The sequence below is a fragment of the Cyprinodon tularosa genome, unplaced genomic scaffold (assembly GCF_016077235.1).
Source record: "Cyprinodon tularosa strain WSP-4 unplaced genomic scaffold, ASM1607723v1 ctg162, whole genome shotgun sequence".
NCBI classification, from domain to species: Eukaryota; Metazoa; Chordata; class Actinopteri; order Cyprinodontiformes; family Cyprinodontidae; genus Cyprinodon; species Cyprinodon tularosa.
In genome coordinates, this window is record NW_024038460.1 from 21641 (window position 1) to 32134 (window position 10494).

The window sequence follows — 10494 nt, forward strand, 5'->3', positions numbered from 1 at the left end:
CTTTGATTGACTGACTGAGAACTGTGCCTGTATATTGATAAAACTGATAAAAAACCATTTGACCACCCACGTGCATAATGAGCTACTAAATACCTATTTATACTGTGAAACATCCACATCCCAAGATAAAATTAATTAACTAATTAAGTGAATTCCTAAACAAATCTTATTCTAAATAACAAATAAAACTAAATCATCTAAATTCTAAGATTTAACTCAAAATGGTGAAACAGCTCCTACACTGTGTACTAGTTTAGTATGAAGAAATTAGAACATAGAAACAGGAATATAAAGAAGTTTGAAACTGTTAACATCTTTCCCTTTGTTTACAATAAAATGCTAATCAAACATTACAAAGTCTATATTCTACATATCATTTCATATCTAACTTGTTAATCAAAGTTTTGAATATTTACAGCACGTTATTTTTTCATATTGTCTCTGAGTGCTGACTGAAAGATACATACATCATGTTAGCTCCAATGAAGAAAATGAAATAACCTATTCCTTAGACTTAAAGAGCTTGAATAAACATTTTCATGAATCCCTTACTGTGGGTTTGACCCTCCGTTTCTTTCTCCATTCTGATCTTCAGCTCCTTTAGTACTTGAACCTTCTCTTTTTCTCCCCTTTCATTCATCTTCTCAATTAGGTAGTCCAGGTGTTTAAAAGTGTAACCTGAGTTAATATTCAGGGCGATCTGATCCAGTTTGATAACATTATTGTAGGCCTCATCCAGCAGTGATGACTGCTCTGTTTTTAGTTTGCTGGCTTCCGTCTCCAGGTTTTCCAAAAGACTTGACTTGGTCTCCCATTCTGTTTTATTCTTTTCATATTTTTCTTTCACATCTTTGAGGGTCTTCTGAACTTTTCTGGTTATTATCTCATATCTCCAGTTTTCTTTCTTATGAACTGATGCGGGACACTTCTTGGTACAAACTGTGCAGTGACCCCATCTTATGACTGTACAGTGTCCAGGTTTTCTGGCCATTGTGCATCCTGGATAGTGACAGTTCTCCTCACAGACAGAACAGGTGATGGCTCCTTCTAAAAACACCAAACCCCATTTTCCACCATTGATTGATTCTTTTTTTTTGGAGACCTCATCAACTTCTATAGTAAAGTTCTCGTTCTCCTTCATCTCTTCTTCATGTTTAGTATACTCTGCTTTAGTCTGTTTGATTTCATTCTGCTTTAGTTCAGTCAGCTTGATTCTCTCCTGCAGGTTCTGGATGCAGGCCTCCAGTCTGATCCGTTCATTCAGAACCTCTATGGTTGTTTTTAGAGGCTGAGGTTTGGTTTTCTTCAGAAAGTCTCTCAAACTACCCATCTCTTCATTAGTGAAGTCCAAGGAGTATTTTGAACCAACCTGATCTTTCTCTGTTCTGTTTCTCTGTTCGATCTCTTGATTATTAAACATGAAGTGAACAGGCTGATTCATTTCATCTGTGGAACATTTAATTTCTGCATCTTTCAAGGCCTGTAGCACATTTTCAGGTCGTCTCCCATCAGAATGAGTGACTCAGTCGATTATCACTGGCCTTCATCACCAGACCTACTGCATTGATCTCATGAACTCCATGTTCTGAGCTGAACAGGTCAAACAATCTTCGGCTGACAGAGACATCTTCTTCAAATCCTCTGGTGCTTCCAAATCGAGGAGTATCGATGATGGTCAGAGAGAACGGCAGACTTTGCCCTTCAAAACCGAAAATCTGATAGACGATCACATCTGATGTCTGACTTTGTGATTGACTTCTCTCCTCCTCTTCCACAATCTGAAACCACATTTCGTCCTCAAACTTCACTCCCACAGCATAGTTAAACAGAGCATTGATCAAGGTGGACTTTCCTGCTCCTTTTTCACCAACAAGTAAGATGGTTTTATTGATCTTGTTCTCATCTTTCTCACCAACCATCACTCTGGTCAAAGTTCCAATCCTCTCTTTCTTTGGTATCAGCTGGTAGATAGAAGGAGGTCCACGATGGATTTGAACACTTTCTGATATTAAAGCCTCCTGATTTGATGAACTAATTCCAATCCTGTAAAAAAAAAAAAAAAAAAAACTTGTTTATTGGGGGTTTCTTTTCCATTTGTTCCTCCTATAAATTAGTAAAGGTACTTCAATTAAGCATTGTAACAGACTGTGTAGTTATGGGGGGAGTGCCTGGGGTATTTTTCATCTACAAGGTGAATCCCAAAAGAAGATGGTGGAGCAAAGTAGAGACAAACAAACAAACGCATCCCCTACCACTGCCTTTCCCCATGGTCCTCACCATATGGAAATAGCTTTAAGTCGCCTATTGAGCTGGGTTACAAAGCCCAGGCTGCGCATGGAGGTAACTAGTATAATTTCTATCCACTATCACTTATCCTTCAACATAAGCTCTGGCTCCTTTCCCCTCCCGATGTGACATTCAAGAGCCACAGAAGCATTTAAGCCTTAAGAGACCTAACCAGGGGCCTTTAAGCCCCTAAGAACATAGCCTCTGGGATTGTTTGAGCACTTAAACCCCTTCACCATTTTAAACTTGTGGTTCAAGGAGGAGAAATTTGAGAAAACCTGGTTAAGTGAACAGGATTACGGAAAAGTGATTACGGAGTTTTTACCTTCTAAAGCCCCATAAACCACCAGTGCATATGGCAGACATGAAGTCCAGCCCTCCCATTATATACCCACCTAAGCGAAAGATTTAATTTACTTGTTTTCATCATCAGCAGTTTGTTGATATTCTTATTGCTAAGTACAAATGGCAGTAGTGGCCTAGTGGTTAGGGCAAAGGGCTTTGAATCCTGAGGTTGTGGGTTCAATCTCTCACTTGATCCAACAATATATATATATATGTTATATTATATAGCAAATGAAAGTAATGAAAACTTCTAACAGTATTTTCTTCCATATCGTGTAGCATTGTCTGTGGGCCCTCAGAGGTGATTGTTGTCTGGGGAGCTATGACATAGAAAAATATGGAAACCCCTGCTTTGTACTGTTGAAAAGTTAAGCATTTTCTCTTACATACCAGGATAACTTATAAAGGTTTAAAATTGACATTTAGAAACTAAATGTACATGTGTTGTAGCGCTGATCTGGTTCCTTGATCCATTCTGCTGTATATTTCCTCCAGTTCCTGCAGCTTTTCTTCATCCCCTTGTCCCTTCATCTTTTTGATAAGGTAGTCCAAAATTACAAAAGTGGATGCTGAGTCATCATTTGAATTGTTCTTAACTAACTCATACAGTTTCCTGAAAAGCCTGTATGCTTCCTTTATAAGTCGTCTCTTCTCCACTTTCAGTTCTATTTTCTCCGTTTCAAGTCTTTTTGAAAGCTTCTTCTCTCCTCCTCCCTGTTTCTGTTCATAATGTTTTTTTTAATTCTTCTTTAGTTTTCTGGACTTTCTGGGTCACAATTTGCCAGTTTTTCCCCCCATGTTTTGCTGCAGAACACTTGTTGGTACAAGAGGTACATTCTCCATTTACCATCATCCCACATTGTTGAGAATCTAAGGCGGTCATACAGCCAGGATAGTGACAGTTCTCCTGACAGCGCAAACAACAGACAGCTGTTTCAAAACCACATCTCTTATCTGTGAGAGGCTCCATATGTTTGTAGGTCTGTGGAATAATTACCTTTATCTTATCACTTTTGCACTTCTGTTTGTTGTTACAATGAGCCCCTTCAGTCATTCTAACATCTCTCAGTTTTAACTCATTAAACTTTATTCTCTCCTGCAGGTTTTGGATACAGGCCGTCAGTCTGATCTGTTCTTTTTGTAAGATTTGCTGAGGTGAAGATTTTTCCTGAAGGAATGTAAACTGTATCAATCCATCTTCTGATACTCTCCAAGCATTTTCTCTATATAATCTTGGTTCTTCGGTCTGATCATGGCAGTTATCAAACTGAAAATAAACTGCCTGATTTTTCTCATTTTTGTCACATTTGATGTTTGCAGCTTCAAGAGCCTGAAGAACCTTTTCAGCTTGTTTTCCATTTGAGTTTGTCAGGAGAGCTACAACATTTTTCTCCACATCGTTTCCAAACCGGGACAAAATGAAATCATAGATGTTCTTCAGTTGGTCACTGACGACATTACCCCCCTCCTCAATGACCAGACCTACTGCATGAACTTCATGGATTCCATCATCTGATTGGAATAATTCCAGTAATTGTTGTTCCAACCCTGCATCTCCATATCCAGGAGTATCAATGATGGTCAGAGAGAATGGCAGTGTTTGATCCTCAGAATCATATATCTGATAGACGACAACATCTGATGTCCGACTTCCTGCCTGACTTCTGTCCTCTTTCTCCTCAACTATCTGAAACCAGATCTCATCCTCAAATTTTACACCCACAGCGTAGTTGAACAAAGCATTGACAAAATTGGATTTTCCAGCTCCTCTTTCACCAACAAGCAAGATGGTTTTTGTTTTGTTCTAATTTTTGTCTCCAACAGTTAATTTTGTCAGAGATTTAATCTTCTCTTTCTTTGTTTTCAGCTGATAGATCTTAGGAGGACCTGGACAAACTAGATCACTTTTGGAGATAATGTCCTCAATCTCTGAAGAATTACTGTTCCTGTAAAACAAGAGAAAATGTTCAACACATGTTTTAAAGTAAGATTTATAGTTTTAAAAAAAGAAAGAAAAAGAGTATACCGCAATGCATTAATGGCTTGATAAAGAGTATTTCAGCTAGCAAGTTGCTCAAGCTGTTAAAACAGTTACTGGGACATTTAACGATAATTCAATGACACTGTTACAAATTTAAAGCTGTCAGTTATCTTGGTACAAAATGTTGATATAGATAAACTTTAAACTCCCATTCTGCTGTAATCTTTAGTTTAATCTCTAACTCTCTCTCTCTTGCAGTAGCAGCAACATTTAACTAGCAGCAACTTTGTGTTATGTTTCTGGCCTGTCAACTAGTGTTTGTGATTTCATTCCCCTCACCCTTCTGCTCTGACTGTTCATTTGGCCCTCCTGTGCTGCTGCTCAGCCTATTTCTGCCTCCTGTTTTTTGAGCCTGCCTAGCCCCTGTTGGATCTGTTTTTTGTGCCGCCTGGATTCCTGACCTGTTTCTGTGCCCTTACCTGGTTCATTGGATTCTGTTTTGGATTCTCTGAATATCTGATCACCTGGCACTACCCTGGACGTCATTTGACCAAGATTACCTGCTAAGCCTTAGTGATAAATAACTGTCAAGGAACCAAAGTTATAATGAACCAAGACAACCCGCCTGGATATTAAAGGTTAGTTGCTTAGCAGTCTGAACTTTTAATCATCCATCTCAGCCACTAACCTGTTCTCTCCCCTCCAGAGGCTCTGGTTTCCCTGATTCTGTTTTACCTGCAGAGTTTCTTCAGTAAAAAGTTTTTACCCGTTCTGGTTGTATCTGGGTCCACAGTCTTAATCTTAACAACTTTGTGTTTTATTTTAAATTAAAAGTTATGAGACGGGTTGGTTTAAAAAAGACATCCCCCAGAAAAAGCTTCTAGACATACTGAGCTCTGTCAGCAAAAACTGTAAAAGAATGTAAGTTTATAATAGGCAAGTTTTTATTATCATGCAATAAGTTTGACAAAACTGCCTTTAATTGCCTTTAAATGCTGGGTTTTTCCTTATTTGTTAAACAAAATATATCATCTCAGCTCCTGAGAGGACCATGACATACAGTTACACGTAAAATGTAACTGAATCTGTCTCACCCTCCTGCTGCAGATGTTCTAGATATTCTAAATTACTGAGATTTTAAAGTCATGCAGAGGCAACTTATAAATTACTTTGTCTGGCATCAGTATAGTAGTGGACACCTTAATGTTATGTTTTTCAGCAGAGCACAGTGATATGCAACATGCAATAAAATATGTCCCAGAAATATTTAACAAAAAAAGAAAAAAAAAACCTGTTATATGCTATATCTAAAATACACCACATCGGTTTGTCTTTTGTAAAACAAACGGCAAGACTCAGAATTAGCTTTTCCAGCCAACTTGGAAACAACTACAGAGTCTAACGGAAGTAGAGCTAATACCAGTGGAACAATGATTTGGTATAAATCTCTTAAGTTATTGCTGTAATTGTAGTCAATTCTTGCCCAGCTTGTGCTGTCTTTCTTCTAAGCTTTCTGAAACAGTATTAGAGGGGCATTGACACTGAAATTAGATAATTTTTGGAAAATATTCCCACATACACTTTACTGTTAGGCGTTCTGGCTGGAAAGCCAACCAGACTGTCCAGCCAGAAAGAGAAGTTCTGTCCGTGTAGAAACTGAATGTTTCTGTATTAATGTAGTCTGTTTTTGTGAGATAATGGGTTTTCTATTATCAGATTATTTACAGACTTGCAGCAACAAGCTCAATGATAATATAACATGCTGGAAATGGACCATGATATTTTCTCTCTGTATTTCTTACAGACATACAAAATCCTAGAACTTTCAGAGTGGTGAACTTTTGGATTTTTTGTTCATTGATTTAGGTTATTTATCAAGAGATACTCACTTTTCCATGGCGGTCCCCAGATCAGAAGTCTGTGAGGAATAGATAAATGATTATTTGAAGGATATAGAAAACCTTTCCAAAAATGAAAAATTAATTATGTCAGATGTATCATATTGTTGGATTATTTTGCATTAATACTAGATGTGTGTATTGAATGTATTCCTATTTTTTTCAAAAATGCTATTTTAAAAAATGTAGTGTTTATACATGTAAGTTTCTAGCATTGTTTATCTCATTCACATGCACATATTCAAGAGAAGATTTTGATACGACCTTATTCAAAAAGACTCAAATTAAAACCGTCTGATGCATGAATTATGAAAGCCTTGATCAAGATTTTTCTTTTTCAAGGGTGTTTATCCTTGTTCGGATATGAAAAAAAAGTTACCTTTTTAAAAAAAAATAATGTTGTTTCATAATGTTCAATAATGTTGTTTGCGAGGTTTTAAAGATGTCTGTGAGGGCACCAGCCAGCTGATCTGCACACTCCTTATACAGCCGCCCAGGTATGTTATCAGGCCCTGAGCCCTTCCTTGTGTTGACTCTCCTCAGAGTTTTCCTCACTTCAGCTACGTCCAGGTTTAGTGTCTCCTCACCTGGATTTAAAACATTTTGTGACCGTAGCCCCAGCAGGCATTGGCGATCATATATGTGGGTTTGATGTCTAGTCTGTATTGTATTAAGCGGCGTATTTTGTGAAATTATCGGAATTGTCGAGAGGAGCCGTTCTTGGCCATTGCTTTGGGGTGTCGCCATGGTAACCCACCCAAGGCTATGACAAGTTTGATGATGTTTCACTTCCCATCCAGGAAGCTTTTTCAATTCAAAACAGTCGCAGAAACTACAGCTAGTCTGCAGAAAGTATACACAAAACACACTAAAATGTAAATTCGAAATTAATAGCTTATATGTGTAACGTTAAAACACTGAATTATAAGAAAAACCATTACAAGACACAGCAAAGCAACTATAGGAATTATTTTAAAAACATGCAATGGCTGATGCATGACGTCAACTTCATTGGACACATGGTTAATCATAATTTTCTACATATTAAACAAAAAAATATATATTTCAAACTGATAATATCCTTCCTTAGAGGTTACTGTAAACCTGTTGGGCTCTTCTACAATAGAAGGATTAAGAGAATATGCCAGCAGTGGTCGACAGGTGTTGCTGTTTGTTGGCTTTCTTGGATTCAGAATAAATTTATTTGCAGTTACAATGACTGACCACTTAATTGACCTCAATGGAGTGGGACAGCAGAGAGCACTCTAGACACTAATATGTAGTTTCACTATAGAAACCATAGAATTAAAGAGATATTTATTTTTTAGTAGCTGTCCACTACAGTGACCGCTATGTACTAGAGGGTTATATTTTCCTGACACTTGGGATCTGCGTTGCATTGTGGGACGTGGCGGCCATGTTGATGGCTACGCAAACGTAAACATAGCTCTGATACAACGTTGTTGTTGAACGAAGAGACGTAGAAGTAGAGAGAAAAAATATGTTAAAATCCCAAAAAGGATCTGGAATTTACTGGGACACATTAAATAGAGAAGCCACGGACTAGTATGTTGACAAAATCAGCATTATTAATAATTTGGATCCATATGATGTTCCAAACAATGAGTGGAGCACTGATGAGTGAGCGCCTATACTTCAAAACAGTTCTGAAGCTACAAGTCCTTGGAGTCTCATGTGCAGTTCATGAATGGATGGGTTCAGGAGCTGCAGATCATAAAGCCAGCAAACAGTGGGAACACAGTAATCCGTACGAAGGTAAGCTGTGCTTAGACGGGCTCTGGAACCTGCTAGTTTAATAATTGCTAACCGTTAGTGCTAACAACCACTCACGCATGTAATGTACTTTTAACTAGCTGCTATGTGTTTCAAAGGTGTAGTTAGTAACGTTAACTGCCAACACTCCCCAAACCCTCCGGGTTTCTCACGTATTTGAGCCTTTTCCCGCTGCCGTTTTAATTATTTTCCCGTAAAATATCCCAACCTTGAAGGAAAGAAACAAAGTAGGCTATAAAATAAAACCGTGCATCTTTAACTTACCAGAATGAAAATGCAGGGAACACACTCTCAATGACATCGGGATACTGTGGAAAGTTATGTTCGGTCGTCTTACAGCCGCGATCCAAGCTAGCCGACGACTCTTTATCTCTGAAAGCTTGGTCTCCATGGTTGCGCCTCCAGTCAGGAAAGCGGTGGAAAGTTAACCCATTTTCTATGTTTTTCCCCATGGCGATCATGTGTTGCGCTGTTACAGCCCACAATACAGCAATGGTTTACCATGGTTGAAATAAAGTTAAGGTGACATTAATCAAGTTAAAACAGGGCTGAGAGGGAGTACAGTACACGGTAGTTGTAGGCAGTTGTCTGAGCAGCGGTAAAGGAGACCATCAACATGGCTGCCACGCAAAGTAATTACGTCATGACGCCCAAGCCCCAATACATAATAACCCCACAAATCTCAATGACATAGGCTTTCATTGTCTCCTCACATTTAAGAATCAAACAAAAACAGGTTTAACTACTGTTTAAACTGAATTGTCACTCTGTATTTTTCCATTCCACAGTTCATCCCAGAATTTGCAATGAAACTGGGGCAGGTGAGAAACAGCAACCCCAAATAAATAAAAAAGGTGGCATTTATGAAACAAACCCTTTCAAAATTTAAGATCCCACTGGTGGAAAATTATTGAATTTATGTAGGTTATGATTTTTTCTTACCTAACCTTTTAAAGAGATGACTGTTGCATGGGGACTTTTAACCCATATCTTTCTCACAACAAAATGAGGCTTGAAATAACAATATTTATTCCAGCTGTAATGGAAAATTTCCATGATGAGATGCTAAGTACAAAATAAAAATTAATAGTTAAACTTAATTTTTACTGTAGTGGCAGTTATAACATGCAGACAAGTTAATCTGATTAATCCTATTGCAGTTCCAGTTTAATTGCAGAACCATTTTCCACTTCAGTTTAATTCCTTTCATTCTACATAAACCTCTAACCAGACCTCTGGGTGTGTTAGAAATTCTGGTTTTATAGTCTGCTTCAAACAATAGCACCCAGATATGCTCCATGACATGTTTGAAATTATGTAAAATCATTTACTTTACTTAAAAACATTTAAAAACATTTTAAAAAGTGTAAAAACTTTAATGTATATCCACACAATTTGGGCAGAGCTTTACATATTAATTCCCATATACTAAAACAAATTATCACACCTGTTTTTAAAACTCTTGTTTGCTCTCTGTTTATGTTTTAGCTATTTTATTTATTTATATTACTTTTATCCAAGCATACTACAAATATGGACATAATACACTGAATTTATCATATAGATTTACTAATGACAATAAAATGGACATGTTTTATTGGGAATAGTTTAGATCCCCACATTTTGAATCTGTTATCTGAAAAAATATGCATTATTTTTTAAGTAGACAGTAAATCTATCCTACCTTCTCTTCCTGGTTTCAAGAAGCTCTGTAAAGCTGTTGGTCCACTCCTAGGACTGGGAAAGGAGCTACACCCAGGTTTTATTTTGTCTAAAATATCAGGTGACCAAAATAGGCCATATGATTTCACAGAACTGAGAGCTCTAAAATAAATGGAAAAAAAAACACGAGTGTTGGACATTTCATCAGGGTGTTTTGCACATAAATACAGAAAAATAGTGGTGCATGTCCTTAATTAAACAAAGCATTTGATACAGAACAACTAAGTATAACTCTGCACAACATTGTTATGGTACCTTCCTTAAAATTTTAAATCAATTATATATTATGTATTCTATAGAGAACTCGAAAAGCAGACTCCCACCAAGCAACAAATTTCACCCCAAGTTGAGACTTGCACCTATACTTAAAACACAGACATCTCTCCCTCGTTCCCTGCTTGCTTACATTATTCATACTTTTTACCTTCTTATCTCCTTGCCAAATTGACAGAGATTTAGACAAAACTA

General features: G+C 37.4%; 1 long non-coding RNA gene and 1 pseudogene across 1 annotated transcript; both read right to left on the reverse strand.

Annotated features, from left to right (window-relative positions):
- Positions 1 to 514: 514 nt before the first annotated feature.
- Positions 515 to 2040, reverse strand: LOC119780577 (annotated as a pseudogene).
- Positions 2041 to 3965: 1925 nt separating this feature from the next.
- LOC119780551 lies at positions 3966 to 10004 on the reverse strand. Its single transcript, XR_005280417.1, has 3 exons — positions 9989 to 10004; positions 6502 to 6530; positions 3966 to 4577 (listed from the first exon to the last, which is right to left on the reverse strand). It is a non-coding gene; the product is annotated as an uncharacterized LOC119780551 (long non-coding RNA).
- Between the last annotated feature and the right edge of the window lie 490 nt (positions 10005 to 10494).